Raw genomic sequence first — 20,394 nt, forward strand, 5'->3', positions numbered from 1 at the left:
CTGTGTTATTTTTACTAATACTGTTTTAAGGAAATGCTGAATCCTGAGCTCTGAAAATGGCAAGTGTCTAAAACGGCTTCCCAAACCCCAGCCTGCAGGTCAAATCTGGCCTGCAGCGAGCTACCATGCAACCCGCGAGAAGTCTCTAGTCCCTTGCAGGCCTCCTGCTGGCAAGAGACCTTCACTTTGACTTTGCTGGTGTAGGCACAGGAAGGCTGAGTTGCAGAGCTCGAGAGAGCTGCAGAGAGCACCACCCTATCAATTAGCTTGCAGCAAGCCTGAAGAGGAACCACATGGAGAGGTGCACACAGAGCGCGGTTTGCATAGACGAGGAGAAGGGCGTTAATGGGAAACTGCTATTGCTGCAGTACCGTCCCATCTGTTGGCTGTAAGATTCCTATTTGCTGTTAACTTACCCTTGCAGAGTTTGGGTGAGTGTGTGTCTTCTACAAATCAGAAACGTTTCCCCTTCTCTCCATTGTTTGCGAGATCCTTATTCTGTGTTAACTTACTCATGCTGTATTTGGATGAGTGTGTGTCTCCTGCAAGTCAGAAACCTTTTATCCCCTTCTCGCTGTTGCTTGTGAGATCCCTATTCTGTGTTAACTTTATTTTCTGCTCCCTGACATTGTGTCAGATACACAATGTGGCCTTCATGCCGAAAACTTTGGACTAAAACACGGTCTAAAACATGCTCATAAGCTCACCATTCCCACAACTAATTTTTTTTCACAAACTGAACAAGCCACTCTTTGGTACAGTACAAGATTGTTGCACAATCTCCTATATAATTTCCTCTAAGGTACAACATACACACTCATACAGAGGTTTAAACTGTTTTACAGGAAGTCAACAAAACTTTTGTTTTACTAGAAGTCAACAAGTGTTGGTAAACTTGGAAAGACAGAGGAGGCAAAATTATATCAAGCAGCCCAACCAATCACACCCAACATTCAGTTAACAAAGAGAGAAGCCTATTTGCACGTTTGACTAAACATCAAGGTTCACACATTTTGATAAATTAAAAATATTTTGCCAAAGATCACTTTAAATCTGAGAAAAAAGTCTGTTTTGCAGGTCCCTCCTCTGAGCCCATCGCTTGCCTGGTTTCTGCTTCAGGGTATGTTAGGATAGAAGCCCGTTCACTTGCTCTGCCCTTGTGTTCCATGCATACATTAGAGCAGGGGTGCCCAAACCCCGGCCCTGGGGCCGAATGCGGCCCTCGAGGCCTCCCTATGTGGCCCTCAGGGAGCCCCCAGTCTCCAATGAGCCTCTGGCCCTCTGGAGATTGGTTGGAGCCTGCACTGGCCTGACACAACTGCTCTCAGCATGAGGGCAACTGTTTGACCTCTTGCATGAGCTGTGGGATGAAGGCTCCCTCCACTGCTTGCTGTTGCACGTCTGTGATGCAGCAGTGGCAGCAAAGGAAGGCAAGCCTTGCTTTGTGCAAAGCCTTTTTTAGGCCTTGAGCTATTGCGAGACCGTCATTCATTCATATAAGTTCCAACTCTAGTATATTAATTTATATAAACACATGTAAATTTATTCAAATTTTAAATGTAAATTAATTCTTTTCCCCCCTGCCCCCGACTGGGGGAGAGTGTCAGAGAGATGATGTGGCCCTCCTGCCAAAACCTTTGGACACCCCTGCACTAGAGCAGCCCAGGCACCACCATGCTGCTGCACTGAGTCTCAGCTCTATAGTAGTAGTCAATAGTCAATAAAACCTTTATTAGGCATAAATCTATAGTAGTAGCTAGCCAGGGCTTGCTGTTGCCTGGTCCCCTTCTCCCCAGCCATGGAACCCTAGAAAGCAGTGGTGGCAGAGTATCTGTAGTCAGGGGGTGTGCCCCAATTATATGCACTGAGTTCAATGGAACCTGCTCCCAGGAAAGCATGTATAGATTTGAAGCCTTCGGAGAGTGTGATGTCCTTAGTTTCCCTCCCCCCATTCCCACTCTGTTCTCAAAACAGTCCTTTGGCAAAACAAGTGGCTGAACTGTGCCTGTAGGCCACCTAAGACAAAACTGTTCAACTGGCCCCCATTCCCACATGATTCGGATGTGAGCATGCTGCGAGTGTACACATATTGCCCTCCATCCTGGCACATTACTTGCATGCACATATCTCAAAACACGCTTGAACTCCACCACCTAATCACATGGAGATGGGTCAACTCCATGCATAATCTCAATTGCATATTAATTTCAAGTAGTATTTAAATTGGGTGGGCCAAATCAACCCACTGTGTGGTGAAGCATCAGCTCCCTGGTACCACATTGTGCACCACACTGTGTCTGGCTGCAAACTGAGGGCGTATACTCACCCACGGTCTGACTTTTTCTATGAAGGTAACGCTGAGCTTGAATGGCTGCATGAACTGGACATTGACATTTGATCTAGTCTAACTGATATATAAATCCATGTATTATATGCCATATGCTACATAAATAAAGCTCCCTGGCATGGTGGAAGAGTGACCCACATGTGTCATAGAATGCGAGTCCACATTCTCACTGCCTGGCATGGAGGTGGTCGGACAAGAATCATCCACACTGGGCCAAGTTTTGCAAGAAGAGTCTCCACATCCAGCAGAATGGGGCAGTGGAATGGGACTGTCACACTGCACATGATATTCCTTAGAGCCCAATCCTAGGCATCTCTATTCAGAAGAAAGTCCCATTATAGTCAATGGGGTTTACTCCTAGGTAAGTGTGCATAGGATTTCAGTCAGAAAATAGTTCTGTAAAGTTGCTGTACAGTTCTTTTTTGATGGCGGGGGCAGAAAAAGGAAAAAGCTAACTTGTCACTCTCATTTGTTTCCTCTGTAGTGCCCTAAATATATGACATGTAAAGAGCTTTCTTCTCTAATCCAAACTGACAAAGTTTCATTTAAAATTTCATTTGAAATTAATTGTGTAAATCATTGGCGAGGTTATTTTATTAGTATCAGCAAGCATTTGGCCCATGAATTTGATTACTAAATTAATCAGATTGTTCTCATTTATTAATTCATGCTGTCAACCCTGTTTCCTAGGCATGAGGAAAATTGTCTCTGGGACTTTTATATCTCTCTCCCTGCATGCAAACTTTCTTTTCCTCCTCTGCTCTTTCAGACCAGATAGACAATACTGGACATGTAAGAAAAACGTGCTTGTGCACCAAGTCAGACTAGACACGTGAGAACCTTCTCCCAAACACGCAGGGCCGCTCCAATGGCTCCCTGAGTTCCAGCCTTCCAGGGCTCCAATCACAGGGAGAAATGCTTCTCACATTCAGGGCACAATACTAACCAGGTCTACTCAGAAGTAAGTCCTATTGTGTTCAATGGGACTTACTTCCAGGAAAGTGAGGTTAGGATTGCAGCCTCAGTCTTGGTCTCTTCAGACAAATGCGGAATATGAGGAAAGTCAGGGCAGGGTTATTGCACACATTCCTGAGAAGACCTTCACTCGTTCCTTCTTCACAGGAGACGAAACATCTGAAGAGGGATCATCTGGCTGGCTCAGCATTGTCTCCAGTGGCTTTCTAAGACAGCCCTATGCAGAGGTGTCAAAGAGTTAACCTGGGACCTTCTGCCTGCAACAGGTTTTAAAATGGGGCTGTGGCATCCCACATGTACAATTTGCAGGCCACAGCTCAATGGTCCAGGCTGGCAGTACACTGGCACATTCATGCTGCACCTGTGTAGCAGCTGAACATCCAGTTATAAGATGGTGACCCATCCAGGGACACTATCTTGTCCCTGGATAATATGTCCATAACATAATTTGACTATTATGTTGTCAAAATGTTTAAAGAATGGAATCATTGAGTTGGAAGGAACCCACAAGACCAAATGAACCTGTGCATCAGTGCAGCTGTGGATAGGGTTTCTATGGAACTGAGTCTACGCAACTTCATTTGAGTCAGTGAGTATCAACCACCCTATCTGGGAGATGTGCTGGTTGGGCTGGCCCATTCACAGCTCAAGTCATCACTTGATCAGTCATCAAGCTGTGAACCTGCACATATGAATTGGCTCTTTATCTATGTCAATGCAAGAGTAAAGACAGACATGAAGCCAGTGGAAAGCATGCTCCCTGTGTTTAATACATATGCAGTGCACACTTTCACGTTTCAAGCTCTAGCAAATATAGCAGGCATAGGAACTGGCTGTGGACAGATTGGCTAGGCCAGTCACAAGTCCTCCTCCGTTTACCTAGCCTCTGAAGCAGTTTTGTACAAGGCGTCACAAATGAAATGAAGCTTTAGCAGCACTTCTTGTTCTGAACTGAACATGATTAAGTGCTGTAGAGGAGAATTCTGGAAAAATATCGGCCATATCGTCATGGGAATACGAGCTATTGCTAGTGCCCTTTCAAATCTGTGTCCTTTTAGTGGTGACAATCTGGCATGCAGAGCTGGCTTGAGGCCAATTTGGTCAGGTTGGGCCCTGAGCCTGGGGGCGGGAGCTGTGCTACAGCAGAGAGCAGGCCACCCACAACACGCACTTCATATAGAAGCTTCCATGTAGAGATAGGCGTGGTGAGCCACGCTTTCTTTGGGCCAGCCTATCCTGAAATTGGGTCACTCCAGAAGCAGTTGGCAATGATAACATCAGCGTGTCACCATTACCTACTTGCAGGAGGGCAAGCCTTGTGTCAGGCACTATTGGCCCTGGCCCACAGTTCAACTGGGTGAGTAGAGAAGGCTGCAGCAGAGGGTGGGCTACAAATAACTGCTTCTAATTGGGCCCTGCAGCTCTTAAGGCTGGCCCTGCTGATGTCCACAGTGTAAATTGTGAAGGATGGCTCACACCAGGTGGGGAAGGGGGACTGAGGAGTGACAAGCTTGCTGCAATTGCTAGATTAATGTTACGCCTGGCTTCTCCCCAGGTCTCCCTATAGCAGCTATCTGTATCCATTGGATTTGCATGTAGTGCAGAAAGCTGCCCCCGCCTACAACTTGCTCTCACCCCCACTATGATTTCAATAGTCAGCTCAAACAATAATTATTTTGACATCATCAACACATGCCATAGATCCTTGGAACAAAGGCATAAGAATGGAGACCAAAGTTAGGCCTTTTTCCTTCCCAGTTTCATTCTTTTACAGATGGAACAAGGCTGTTCCAAAAAAGAAAAAAGAAAAAAGCATATGAATCATTGCTGCTCTTCTCCTTAACATAATGGCCATGTGTGGATTTATCGGCAGACTTTCAGTTTGATAAACTGTTGGCATGTAAATATTTCCTTGAAGAAATTCCAGTCCAGCTGCTTCTGTTTACAAATCTATCAATGGTTAACACCACTGAATGCATTTTGCCAAGATCTCCGTTATAATTACAGCATGTCTAATTGTAGATTAATTATTTTTTTAAAAGGAAAACTAAATAGTAAATATTTTCCAGGTTTTGGAGCAATGCCAACATTTGCATTCATTGTGAACACTCAACAATGTATGTTCATCTGCTTTCCTTTTCCCAGCAAATTTTTATTGATCCCATTTCTTGTCTCGCTGGAAACTCTCAGAATGATACACAATTCAGCTGAAACAAAGGACCTGGATCTAATTTTATTTATATGGACACAAATCTCATTGATCCTAAGTGCACAAACTTGGCCTAACCTTTACTCCTCATTCCCAGCTGAAACAAACCTTAAGTACATGTAACTGCATTTGAGGGCAATTAGCCTTGGCTGCTCTTGGCCTCTCTCATTCTTCCCCTTTCTCATTTGCTTTGCTACCCTCGCCGCTCCCTTCCTTCTGGTGCTTCCCACACTGTCAAAATTTTAACTGTGAGGCAGAGACCTCCTTTTTTAGGTTGCTATATTGGTCACTATTTAGGCCAGTCACTGCCTCTCAGCCTAACCTACCTCACAGGGTTGTTGTGAGGAGAAAAGGAGCCATGTACGCCACCCTGAGCTCCTTGGAAGAAGGGCAGGACAAAACCATGAAATAAAAATAGTCACTTGTTATTATATATGTAGTGGACTGTTGAAAAGGAGAATATGGAAACACAATAACTGAGCAAGTACTTTAATTCATTGTACTGGGCGTCCAGTGTTATGCTGTCCTCTTTTGCATACAACAGCTGCCCAACATAACATAAGCAAAATAACAACTCTCCCCACTCCCCAATGACTGCAAGCAATAGTAGCTTCAGACTGTACACATAGCCATGAGCTATTGCTCGTAAACAGTGCAAGTGCATCCCTGCCTTCTCTTCTAGAAGACTTTGCAGTTATCTGTTTATTTTGGGTGGCATGGTGAAGTCCACAGTTCTGGACAGTTAACAGCCCAATCCTATGGTCAGAGAGTGTTGATGTTGCACTCACAGCACCAGCATTGGATTGGCTGTGGAAAAAACACCATAAAATACACCCAGCGAGTAAGCAGGAAGGCCTGTGTTGTCCCATGGGCATCACATCCCACCCAATGGCCCCCAGGGCAGGTAAATGTTGTGCTGGGCTGCGGGGAGGAGAGAGGGTGTTCTGGAAGTGGGGAAGGATGTTTTGGGAAGGGAGTGGTTCAGGCCTAGGAGGGGGTGGAAATGGTGGAGTAAGCATCTGCTGTACTCTAACCCCCATCCTGGGCCTGAAAGCCCTACACAGGGCTACTGAGCAGGCTTGGGTGCTACAAAGGAACAAATATTCCCTTATCCCAAGGAGACCTGCCTGTTCAGATCCAATGCTGAATACAGCTGGCCCCACTACGGCAGCATTAGATAGGATTGGGTCGTAAGATCCAGTCAATTATAGGTTATTTACTTTGACCTTATGGTGAGTTAATAATTTCATGTGACATTTGAGCTGCTTTAGCTTCCTTATATGAGAATCCTCTCCATTCTACCTCAGAACCCAGTGATTCATTCCCAGGGATGGGCAAGTCAAGTGTGGCTTGGTTTGAGTTGAGTCATGAGTCTCCACCCTCCCCTGCAACTCAATAATGAGTCATAACAGGGGCACTTCTTGAGTCGCTCCGAGTATTTTCACAGTTCAAAAAGAAAGTCATGAGACTTTCCCTTTAAAAAGCAATTCCACTGAAGAAAATGGAGCTGCTGCTGGGGTGTGTATGTGCATGAGAGCAGGGACAGAAGAGACAAGAGGGAGGAGAGTCATGTGCAGCAGCTGTGAGGCTTACCAGGATTACCTAATCCTTTGCAGCTGTACTCAGTAGTCCCATTTGGGCCCGTCATTCAATGAGGCTACCTCCTCCCAAGCAACAACAGAACTCACAGCAGCCATGTGGTTGGAAAGCATGATTGCTATGAAACCCCCCCCCCCTTCCCTGCCTCCTTTTGCCCTAGGCTTCTCCAGCCAATTCCAAGGCAAGAACTTCCAACCTCTGAACTCCTCTTCCTTTCATCCAAAGGAAAAAATCAGACTGCCCATCCTTCATGCAATGATCATTGGTTCCTTCAAAGATGAGCAAGAGAGGCCACTCCTCCCTTCCCCCCTCTCCTGCTCCATGCAAAAGCAAAACATTAACCCTTCCCTGCCTCCTGGTTGGCATTTCCCTGCTGCTGACCTGGTCTGAATGAAGGCTCCACAAAGTCTTTCACGCTGCAGAAAAAGTAAATAAGCACACAGACAGACTCGAGTTTACATGAGTGGGGGCCAAGTGCTGAGTTCGTGGCCTCAGACGCAAGTTAATTCCTGAGTCATTGGTGCAGCTGACTTGAGTGTACATGAGTGTGCTCACATTCTGGGGAGTAACATCCGTAACACAGATGTCCAGAATTCAGGGAGTCCATGTACTCTTTAAAGGAAAGCACATCCTCGCCTAGAACTTTTGTTTTGGTAGGGAAGAAGCTGGCAAACATTTGCTAAAGTCATATGAGTTCAGGGTGCTGCTTATATTGTCCATCTTCACAGACAGATCCACAGTCCAAAGGGCTGTCTGAATATTAGGCAACTTAAGATACCACAAGAATAGCACAGCTCTTGCTTGAGTGTATTATTGATTACTTCTAACATTCATAACGTCACTTGAAAATATTTAACCATATGATTCATTCACTTTACACATAATCAGGATGTGAGGTTTATGACTAAATATGACACTATGAATAATACATTCAGTCACCAGAGTCTGATATATTTATCTTTCTCAAGTACATTAACAGAAATGAAACATAGTCCGATAACATGTTGCAGCAGTTAGTACTTGCTCTGAAATAGCACTGCCCTGCTTAGTAGGAAATGGCTCTGTTGAGAAAAGAATTAACCTGAGAATGATTTCCATAAGTGTGCTTTTCTCATTTCTCCATCTGCATCCCAACCTCTGTTCAAGAAGATCTGGACAGCATGCATGGGGTGTATTTTTATCCCAAAACAACCCTGCAAGGGAGGTTAGTGAGGTTAAGAGCACCCATACAGGCAGCTGAGCTATACCAGGGTTGATTCTTTCACCCCTGGTAGATTAAGGCCCAATCCTATCCAACAGTCCAGTGCTGATGCAGCCGCAATGCAGTCCCGAGGTAAGGGAATAGGTAAGGGAAAGGTGGCAGAGCAGCTTTTAAACTGATCCCTGGGGGAAGGCCGACAGGAGCCGAGGGGCATCCGGTTCGGGACTCCTCATCCCTATGGGATGAGGATGGGGAGGTTAGAGAACAACAAGACAAAGGCAGGGTAGGAGAAGAAATTGGGAAAGGTAGGGTGATGGGATGTGATAGACGATTTGGCACAATGAGAGGATGCGGGGTCAAAGGAGCGAATAAGCAGCCCATCCTGGGGCATTCCGTGTATAAATGCTTTTATGCGAATGCCCGAAGTCTACGAGCAAAGGTGGGAGAACTGGAATGTCTGGTGACAAGGGAAAATATTGACATAGTGGGCATAACGGAAACCTGGTGGAATGCGGAGAATCAGTGGGATACCGCAATCCCGGGCTATAAACTTTACAGAAGGGACAGGTAGGGGCGTGTTGGAGGTGGGGTGGCCCTTTATGTTAAGGAAGGGATAGAATCCAGCAAAGTAGAGATTGAAGGTGGGTCCGACTCCACCGTAGAATCTCTGTGGGTTAAATTACCAGGCTTGTGCAGCGATGTAATACTGGGGGTGTGCTATCGTCCTCCAGACCAGAAATTGGATGGGGACCTTGAAATGAGGAAACAGATCAGGGAGGTGACAAGGAGGGACAGGGTTGTAATCATGGGGGACTTCAATTATCCTCATATTGACTGGGTCAATTTGTGTTCTGGTCACGATAAGGAAACCGGATTTCTTGACGTGCTAAATGACTGTGGCTTAGATCAGCTAGTCACGGAGCCCACCAGAGAACAGGTGACTCTGGATTTAATATTGTGTGGTATGCAGGACCTGGTTAGAGATGTAAACGTTACTGAGAACATTGGGGAACAGTGATCATGCTGCGATCCGTTTTGACGTGCACGTTGGGGGAAGAATACCAGGCAAATCTCTAACAAAAACCCTTGACTTCCGACGGGCGGACTTCCCTCAAATGAGGAGGCTGGTTAGAAGGAGGTTGAAAGGGAGGGTAAAAAGAGTCCAATCTCTCCAGAGTGCATGGAGGCTGCTTAAAACAACAGTAATAGAGGCCCAGCAGAGGTGTATACCGCAAAGAAAGAAGGGTTCCACTAAATCCAGGAGGGTGCCCGCATGGCTAACCAGCCAAGTTAGAGAGGCTGTGAAGGGCAAGGAAGCTTCCTTCCATAAATGGAAGTCTTGCCCTAATGAGGAGAATAAAAAGGAACATAAACTGTGGCAAAAGAAATGTAAGAAGGTGATATGGGAGGCCAAGAGAGACTATGAGGAACACATGGCCAGCAACATTAAGGGGAATAATAAAAGCTTCTTCAAATATGTTAGAAGCAGGAAACCCGCCAGAGAAGCGGTTGGCCCTCTGGATGGTGAGGAAAGGAAAGGGGAGATAAAAGGAGACTTAGAGATGGCAGAGAAATTAAATGAGTTATTTGCATCTGTCTTCACGGCAGAAGACCTTGGGCAGATACCGCTGCCCGAACGGCCCCTCCTGACCGAGGAGTTAAGTCAGATAGAGGTTAAAAGAGAAGATGTTTCAGACCTCATTGATAAATTAAAGATCAATAAGTCACTGGGCCCTGATGGCATCCACCCAAGGGCTATTAAGGAATTGAAGAATGAAGTTGCAGATCTCTTGACTAAGGTATGCAACTTGTCCCTCAAAACGGCCACGGTGCCAGAAGATTGGAGGATAGCAAATGTCACGCCTATTTTTAAAAAGGGAAAGAAGGGGGACCCGGGAAACTATAGGCCGGTCAGCCTAACATCCATACCAGGTAAGATGGTGGAATGCCTCATCAAAGATAGGATCTCAAAACACATAGACGAACAGGCCTTGCTGAGGGAGAGTCAGTATGGCTTCTGTAAGGGTAAGTCTTGCCTCACGAACCTTATAGAATTCTTTGAAAAGGTCAACAGGCATGTGGATGTGGGAGAACCCATAGACATTATATATCTGGACTTTCAGAAGGCGTTTGACACGGTCCCTCACCAAAGACTACTGAAAAAACTCCACAGTCAGGGAATTAGAGGACAGATCCTCTCGTGGATTGAGAACTGGTTGGAGGCCAGGAAGCAGAGAGTGGGTGTCAATGGGCAATTTTCACAATGGAGAGAAGTGAAGAGCGGTGTGCCCCAAGGATCTGTCCTGGGACCGGTGCTTTTCAACCTCTTCATAAATGACCTGGAGACAGGGTTGAGCAGTGAAGTGGCTAAGTTTGCAGACGACACCAAACTTTTCCTAGTGGTAAAGACCAGAAGTGATTGTGAGGAGCTCCAGAAGGATCTCTCCAGACTGGCAGAATGGGCAGCAAAATGGCAGATGCGCTTCAATGTCAGTAAGTGTAAAGTCATGCACATTGGGGCAAAAAATCAAAACTTTAGATATAGGCTGATGGGTTCTGAGCTGTCTGTGACAGATCAGGAGAGAGATCTTGGGGTGGTGGTGGACAGGTCGATGAAAGTATCAGCCCAATGTGCGGCGGCAGTGAAGAAGGCCAATTCTATGCTTGGGATCATTAGGAAGGGTATTGAGAACAAAACGGCTAGCATTATAATGCCGTTGTACAAATCGATGGTAAGGCCACACCTGGAGTATTGTGTCCAGTTCTGGTCGCCGCATCTCAAAAAAGACATAGTGGAAATGGAAAAGGTGCAAAAGAGAGCGACTAAGATGATTACGGGGCTGGGGCACCTTCCTTATGAGGAAAGGCTACGGCGTTTGGGCCTCTTCAGCCTAGAAAAGAGATGCTTGAGGGGGGACATGATTGAGGCATACAAAATTATGCAGGGAATGGACAGAGTGGATAGGGAGATGCTCTTTACACTCTCACATAATACCAGAACCAGGGGACATCCACTAAAATTGAGTGTTGGGCGGGTTAGGACAGACAAAAGAAAATATTTCTTTACTCAGCGTGTGGTTGGTCTGTGGAACTCCTTGCCACAGGATGTGGTGCTGGCGTCTAGCCTAGACACCTTTAAAAGGGGATTGGACAAGTTTCTGGAGGAAAAATCCATTACGGGGTACAAGGCATGATGTGTATGCGCAACCTCCTGATTTTAGAAATGGGTTATGTCAGAATGCCAGATGCAAGGGAGGGCACCAGGATGAGGTCTCTTGTTATCTGGTGTGCTCCCTGGGGCATTTGGTGGGCCGCTGTGAGATACAGGAAGCTGGACTAGATGGGCCTATGGCCTGATCCAGTGGAGCTGTTCTTATGTTCTTATGTTCTTATGAATAAATGTTCCCTTACCTTGAGGAAGCCTCCATGTTTGCTCCCCCCCCAGATGCAGTACACACCCCATTGGCATGGGAAAGTTGGATAGGATTGGACCCTTAATCACCTGAATCAACCTGCCAAACAGTTACAACAGGTACAGCAGACATGGAGCGGAGTTGCGATCTGTATGAGCTTGACTGGTCCAAGGTTACCCCATGAGATTTATGGCTGAAAAAGGACCTGAAATCAGATTTTTCTTTTATGGCCACATCTGAGACACTATCCACTGCACCACACTGGTTGTCAATGCAACAAGATAATGCTAGCCCTACTAACTACTTGTCTCACTTTGAAAGACAATGCTTCTGGTTTGTAAGAAAGGCTGGAGCATGACTATGGAGGAGATTTTTATTCGGCTAGTGCATCGCTCTAAAGCAGGGTTGCCTGACCCCTGGCCCGGGACCCCAAATCCTGGCCTGACCCCAAATCCAGGGTTTGGACAAATCCATCCTCCTAGTGCTGCAGTTTTCAAACTCTCGAAGTTTGAAAACCACAGTAAGTCCTTCCAGGGGAGGGGAGGGAGGCAGCGGGGGTGGGAGAAAGACAGGGTCTGCAGAGAGCAATCGTGCTCTGCTTCCACAAAACCAGGAGTGGAGCACAATCACTCCACTTTCACTTTCTGCAGGCTGGGGAGCTCTGCAGATGCTTGCGCAGGGCTCCCCGCACCCCCAGGACACTGTTGCAGCGACTGGTGAGTGCACCCCAATCCCTGCAGCCCCATTAGCGATGCGATCCTGGGGATTGTGTTGTTGCCTCCTCCCTGCCTCCTCGCTGCCCCCACCCCTTAAGGGGGCAGAGGCCAGGTCCTTCAGGCTGGGGTGTCGCAATGCCCCAGTTTGAAAACCACTGTCCTAGTGAGTGAACCTTACAGTTCTGCCCAGGCGCTGTGTGTGGTCACCCACAATCGGGGGACAAGGATGCTCTGGGCAGTTGTGTCTGCCTGGACGTCCTGTCGCATGGCCTTCTGGGATGCTGATCAGCAAACACGACTGCCCAGAGCATCCCTGCCCCCAATCATGGAGGACTACACATGGCGCCCAGGCAGAATGGAAAGATGCGGTTTGAATGGGGACCACTTTTCCTTTGCATAGTGGTGGCAAACTTGGCCACTGCTGCTCTAAAGTGACAATGCAGGAACAGTAATTTTAGAACTAAGAAGTGACCTAATGCTCATGGTTGTGGATGCAAATCATGCTGAAGCCAGGGTTCTCCTACCACGCTACTGAAGCCGCTTCTATGAATGAACTCCTTTGCTGGATCAGTAAAAGTGTGTGCATAGACTGAGTGCAGATGGATATCTAGAGGCACAATGGCATTGAAATGCATGCTTGAACATATAGCATCTGACATAGTTCTCCCTTGCAACCCATGCTATGTGTAGAAGTATATGTATCTTGAATGAAGCACAGGAGAAGACAATTTCCAAATTGCCATCTCAAGTCGTTTGTGGCATTGTAGCACATAAACGGTATCTGTACTCAACCCTTTGCCTAAAGTGTAATTGGACTTGGGGCTGGTTCTTATATGTTTAGGCATCACTTGATTTCTCTACACTTGTACACCTAAGCTCCTTTAAGATGTTCAGTAAATGGAGGAAGGTAATCACACGTTCTGTTTCTGCCCCCAATGTATGTTGCAGTTTAAAGATTTGCAGATAGCCTGTATACATGCAATGGTACACATGAGGGTTCTGCTCACATCTTCAGGAATATTGAAAAAGCTAATGCCATGATTTCACTTTCTGCCATGTACATTCAACATATGCAGATTGTCTAAAAAGGCTTTGACAACAGTACCTGATTTGTGAAAAAAAACATTCAATGAAAAAGCATTGAGTCCCTTCAGGGAGAAAGGCGGGGTAAAAATAAAGTTATTATTATTGTTATTAAAAGTAGTGAGGTACAGGTGCATTTGAGGCATAGGTGAGCAAGTTGAAAATTCTGACTGTGGTTTCATATCAAGTGATGAACCTTACATGTGTGAACCAGTCCTGGGGTTGGGTACTAGACTTGATAAACCTATGATTAGCTAGAAATAAGAAAAGGCCCAGTCAATTTTGTATTGATACTGGCGATGTGACTAGATGTATACCCTTGTGCACATTAATTTTCTTTTAGTAAGTTTTATATCAGTTAATGGATACAGTAATTACAACACACTCATACCAAATCAATCAATCACTGCACCCAGATCTACAAAACTGATGTTTTCATGCTCTTTAGAAATATGTTCACATGTGCCAAATAGCTTATAGAAGTATAATTAGTTACAATAAAGAGCAAACTTGTATTTGTATTGATTTAAATTCCATCTTATGTTATGCAGTGTTGCTATACACACCTCTCCCTTCCAATGTGAGATTGAGTGAAAAGTTTTCCTAATCAGTGATTGGTTTCAATGTGTGAAGTTCAAACGTTTACGGGGGTGTTTGTAAAGCTGGAGTAACGACTTGCTGGATTCACATGCCCTATACATCAAACTTTTCAAAAGACTAGTAAAGTCCCTACACACAGGGAAACACAAATCTGCCTGCACCCATCAAGTAGTAGTTGCATGGGGATATAGATGCACGCAAATCCTAACCAACTTTCCAGCACTGACATAGCTGTGCCAATCTGATGTGCACTGCATCCTGGGTAGGGTAGGCAGACAAGGGGGGCCTCCTCAAGGTAAGGGCATGTTTGTTATCCTACCTTGGGGCTGCATTGTGGCTGGAATGTTGGTTAGGATTGCATCCACAATTTCCGATGCTAGAAGCATCACTCAAGAGCAGGTTTGGCACCAGCCATGAAAGCAAAAACTCCATCCCGTATGATTGTCCCCACCATTTGTTGTTTCAAGATATGTATATAGAGTTATCAGATATAGTTATCAGAGCACCTACGCTCCAAAAATGTATCTTATGATTTTTTTTAATGACACCTGAACTAATGGCCTTTGCCTTATCTTGATCAGAATTCCACCAGTAGGTTCTTTTTCCAAGAACAGGAAAAAGTTCTTCTCTCTACACTGTAAATAGTAAGAAACTTCTTTAATGTTCCTTTGGGGGGGGGGGGTCTTTTTATCTAACTACAAAGCCAAATATACTTTAGCCTTCATTCATAGCCTTCAAAGGAGCACCAACTACCATTTTCTGCTCTTTTCTGTACCTTGATATACTCTATGATAGTGGTTCCCAAAGTGGTGGGTTGCAACCCACAAGCCAGGAAAAGTCCTGTGACTGTTTCCTTAATGGGCAGAGAGGAGAGAAGGCAGTGACGCAATCACCAGGATTGCACCGCTGCCAGGGATGGAATGGGTGTTTTCAACTTCTCAGGGCAGTGCAGGCCTCCTGGTAAGTGATTGCAACCCACTTCTGCAAACCCTCATAATCGCAAACTGGAAGTGGGTCGCAATCCCGTTTTTTAAAGCATTCTGCTTCTTGGGGAGCCCTGTGGAAGCATCCATGGGCTCCCTGCACCCAGCAGACTCCAGAGGCCAGCGCTGCCCCTGGTAAGTTGAAAACACCCCCTTTCTGTACCTGGTAGCGGTGCAATCTTGGCAATCAAATCGCTGCCTTTGCCCCTGCCCACAACGACTTTGTGATTCCCAACTTCCCTGTAGAAGATTGGGAATAACTGCTCTAATGATATATTTTTTGAATTGGATTGTCCAAAAATTTAGGGCATAGAAAAGCGCATGATGAAAGTTCCCAAGTTCAGGTCCTGACAGCATGGGGGAAAACCCTCTGCCCAAGAACCAAACCAATGATGTCCAATCTGGAGAAAGAGTCTTTTTTTTTTTTTCCTTCCAAGGTATCTTCTATACCTCAACAGCAACACAATTCCATTTAAGATCAAAATGGAGGTCTACAATGAGGCTGCATTAATGTTTGCAAGCAGTGTTTATTTATTATTATTATTATTATTATTATTATTATTATTATTATTATTATACAGGTATTTATATACCGCCTTTCTTGGTCGTCAGATTTCTCTCCTTCAAGGCGGTTTACATGGGCAGGCTGTTTAAATCCCCGTAGGGATTTTTACAATTAAAGAAAGGTTCTATCTTTCAAGAAACACAAAAACATTTCAGATGGAACTTTTGCGGTCTGTTATCACTTTCTGGCCACTTCCCACACAGGCTGACAAGCGGTTCCTTCCAAAGAGCAGGTGGAATAACTTGGCTCAGCTTGTCAGCTGCTTCAAGGTCTTGCCATTCATGGTGCCAGTGGCCTCGAACTGGCCATCGAACTTCAGATGTTATCTTCAGGCAATTGGAGGCTCAACCCTCTAGACCAGACATCCTGCCCTGTTCCTCTAGACTAGACCTCTAGACCAGACCTCCTGCCCTGCTCCTGTGTTTGCAAGCTTTAATCTCCACCCAGGTCTGCATCATTTCCTCTGTACTAGCTTAATGTTTTCTCACCACTGCATATGGCAAAAAAGGATTATTTGAGCTTATGTTTTTCTTTCAAGATTATTAAGGCTTTAATGTTCTTTCAAGGTTATTAGATGTTTATGGAAAAAAGATTCCCCAGTCTTGAAGAAATAGTTTCAGAAGGACCCCTAAACAACAAATTCATATCCTATTCATCTCATCATACCCAATATTAGAAAAGAAAAGGAAAAACAAAAAAACGAACACCTCCTACTGAATTTCTTCTCCCCCCATCAATCCTTCTCAAGTCTTCTAGCTGTAAATACTAAAATCTGTGGCTATAAGATTGGCTTGTAAACTGATTTGCACCAGTGCATTCTAAGTATACGGTGAATATTAAAACAAATTAAGGGAGCATTTGCCTTTGGAGGGAAAAAAAGATCCCTTATTTACTCATTCATACACAAATTATTATCAGCCACATTAATTCTTTTTTTTTTTTTTTTGCCTAATCTTAAGCAATTTGTTTTTATGCAAAAGTGGTTCTGCATTATTGAACAGAGAGTCTCATCTTGATTATTCGTGGCTGGTTTGAGTGTAAGTACAATCCACCCTGACTATAAGTCCACCCGTGGGATCCAAACAATTTGGTTGTTATTATAATGATGCGGGGCTTGTCATAATGTGGTTAGATGGTGTCTAAGGGAATAGGGAGGCAAGCCAGCAGTCTCTCGTAAAGCCTGTGCTTCCAGCACTCTTAAGGATGGTGCTTTGGAAGATCAGTATTTCTGTTCGCTGCAAGTCTTCAAGGAGTGAGGTATCCTCCAATGGACTACTTTGATACTAATAAGAGCGCACGTTTAGAACATGAAAACCCTGTATCTGTTCCTTCAGGCAATTTGTTCAGAGTGTATTCACATCTGATGAATACTTGGTGACACTGAATGGCTCAATGAAGATTGGTGCTAATTTTACGGGAATGCATACATACATGCAACAATGCAGCACTGCATGCAAGTGTGATGGGGAGTTTTGTTTTTATTTATCAACTTCCCCCTCCCCAACCAACATTCACTGGAAATGTTGACTAATACAAAGCACATGACATTGTCATCATTGTGCTTTGAGTTTCCCATCCGCCAAGTGATGGCCAATGAGATAGAGCTGGGGATTGGAAATTTTACAGCAAGGTACTGTATTGTTATGTCACAGACATTGTATTACAAGACACTATAAGATGTTAGGAAGGTAAAGATGACATTCTTGGTTGTAGTCACACATCTCTAATGATGTCAAATGATGGTTTAGGTTTTGCGGTTTTTATGTCCAATCTCTTTGGTACCAGAAGTCATATTCCAGCCTATGAAATGGCCAGAAAAACCATCAATCCTGTGCAGTGATACTATTGCATTTTGCTTTTCTGACTACCATTTAATCACTGGTATTTACCCAGCATTATCAAATGATGAATGTTTTCTGAACCTGAGATAATAAGCCATTTGATCATTATGTTTCACGGACAAGATAGATTCAAAAAGTTATGTTTTGTTTAACATCTAGAACTATTAATTAGAACTGTCAAGCAATTAAAGAACTTTTAGCTGATCAATCATATGTCTTTTAACACCAATGTAAATAATTTTGCATAGTACCAACATTTCAGTCCAGATGTCTTGTTGAGGCAATAAATAACATATATTGTAAGTTAAGTTGCTGTTCATGGCTAGAAGGAACATCTTCAGTAAGTTCCTTATAATGATTAACCCACCAGAAATGAAATAGTCTCAAAACCTTCCAGAATGCCTGACGACCAGATCTTATCCAACATTCCAGCACTGATGCAGCTGGGGGGAGGGGGGGAGTCAATCACGGAGACCTCCTCAATGTAAGATAACATTTGTTCCCTTATCTTGAGGCTGCATTGTGGCTGCATTGGCTCTGGAAATTTGGATAGGTTTGTGCCCTAAGTGTTGTTAATTTGCAGCCCCACAAACTAAAATTTGCCTTCACCACCAATTAAGACTGGATCACACCAATTTATCAACTAAAGCTGCATCTGGTTAACTTACTGATTAAATTAAAATCTAGGACAAATTTGATTTTAAACCAATTGCCACAAAAGTACACATATTTATTTGCATGCTCATCCACAGAGAGAAAGAGAAATAGAATTTATATTCCTTCCCCTCTTTCCTCTTCATTTTCTTTATTCTCCTTTCTTTTCCATGCCTTTGATAGCCTTTCCTTGATATATTTTTCTATAATGACACTATGAGGAGCAATTCTGTAGGGAATGAGATTGATCACCCATTCATATGCGCTGATATGCTGTTTAATGCTAAGCAGCTGAACCATGAACTGTCATCAGAGAGGGCATCAGCCTAACAGAGTGTGTCATGCAGCTCACTCTTCAATCCATCTAACAATGATTATTTTTTTAATCTGTTAGACAGTTCCTGATAACAGAAACTACTGGTGATCCCTTTAGTAAACTGCAGGGAAACCCTTTGGGGTGGACAGCCCTGGCAACTTAAATGGTCATCAACACATCTTGTTGCTGTAATGTTGTATTCATTTTTTCCATCACAAACCTACTGCCAAGCACATTCATTGGGGGATCCAAGTTCCAGTGTCGCAAAAAAGGAAGAAAAACTTTTCTCCCCACACTATACATGCACCAGATCCTCCTGGCCCACAATATGTTATCATACCAGTCTTTTCCGCCTGTAATTGATATATCTTTCAGTTCTTGATCAAATCTTTGTTTTTGTTGTTATTACTTTGGCAATATGCATGACTACAGGCCTTGCTTATTTCCATCAACCATAAACTATAATTCCTACCCAATTTTTTTTAAAGACTCTCTTGAAAGGTGGCAGGTCTTTAGGTCTTTATTACTGAAACAGTTCTAGAAATCTATGGAGAAAAAAAATGAACTAATGTTACTTCCAACAGGTACCATCCCCAATCAGAAATTGAAGCATGCCAACAGAAATTGATTTGTAACAGGTTCCTTATTAGAAGCAAACATCAAAAAAAGCTAGAATCAATGTTGAAACAAAAATTTGTCTTGTAAGCAATCCTGAGTGAAATGTGTTGACACAGCATCACATTCTGTAGCCCCGTTTTTGCATGCTTTTCAAAGCGCAGCCATCTCGATCTGGGAGAGATGAATAATTGACTGATCACTGCATAATTCAACATACTGTTGTAAAAATTCAAGGTCTGGCAAATTTGAAGCTTTTCTTCTTTATTGAGACGGAGGTTAAAGTTTCAATCAACCTTGAAGAAACATTTAAATAGCACAAGGATGCATGATTTATTAAAGCGCATATTATTCTTCCTCATCTTCCCTCCTTCATTAAGCTACCTTACATAATGTTTTCAGGGAGTTTATAAAGTACATCTGGAAAGTAGTTTAGCTAGTACCTCTAAAGGCAACATAAAAAGAGTCTTGGTGAATTGACATTGTGTTCAGAAATGAAAGCCATAGCAGGAGACAGAGGAAAAAATTTGGAAGGTCATGATCATGAGCAAATCCATGTCATGGGCATGATCTACCTGGAAACTGTCCAACACTTAAGCCCCACAGAAATGAGAGACAGCAAGCGAGAGGAGGGTAGTGCTTTTCCACAGATCACATTCATTTTAAGGGGGCTTGCCTAAGAATTTATCTGCAATGGATGATTATATATTGCACCTCTGTACATACAATGTATGTATATACACTTCCCTGTGAATTTCTTTACTAATTCACAAAATAGTTGGCTTCCGAGTATCTAACAAACAGTCGCAGGTGCTGTGCAGCAATTAATGCCCTTCAGGACACCTTGATTCTTGTCAAATTAGCTATCACCATCACTTGAAAATGCTAGTCCCAAGTCTGCAGCAATGTGAAAGTAAAGTGGTTTTCCAGAGATGTGTGTTTTGATGAAAAGATTTGGTTCAACCCATTTGCATTCCCATTGTTCACAATTATTATAAGTGGCTTCTTCATAATATTGCCACGAAACCCGAGTCAGGTTCCATTGCTTTAATTCCCCACATTGTTCAAGACACTGTAAAGGCAGGTACTTATTGGCTATAATTCTCAATACCTAAAGGCTGATTCTTTCTCTGTTCAGGAAATCAGCTTCTATACTGACACTTATAAAATGTGGAGTGAGTTTATTTTGCTGAAAGTACATGGATCAGGAAGCCAACTGCACACATCTCTGGGAGAATGCTTCAGAAAAGGTCTAGAGATATTAGTTTGGCCTATCA

Source organism: Tiliqua scincoides, chromosome 3 (assembly GCF_035046505.1).
Source record: "Tiliqua scincoides isolate rTilSci1 chromosome 3, rTilSci1.hap2, whole genome shotgun sequence".
Classification (NCBI taxonomy): Eukaryota; Metazoa; Chordata; class Lepidosauria; order Squamata; family Scincidae; genus Tiliqua; species Tiliqua scincoides.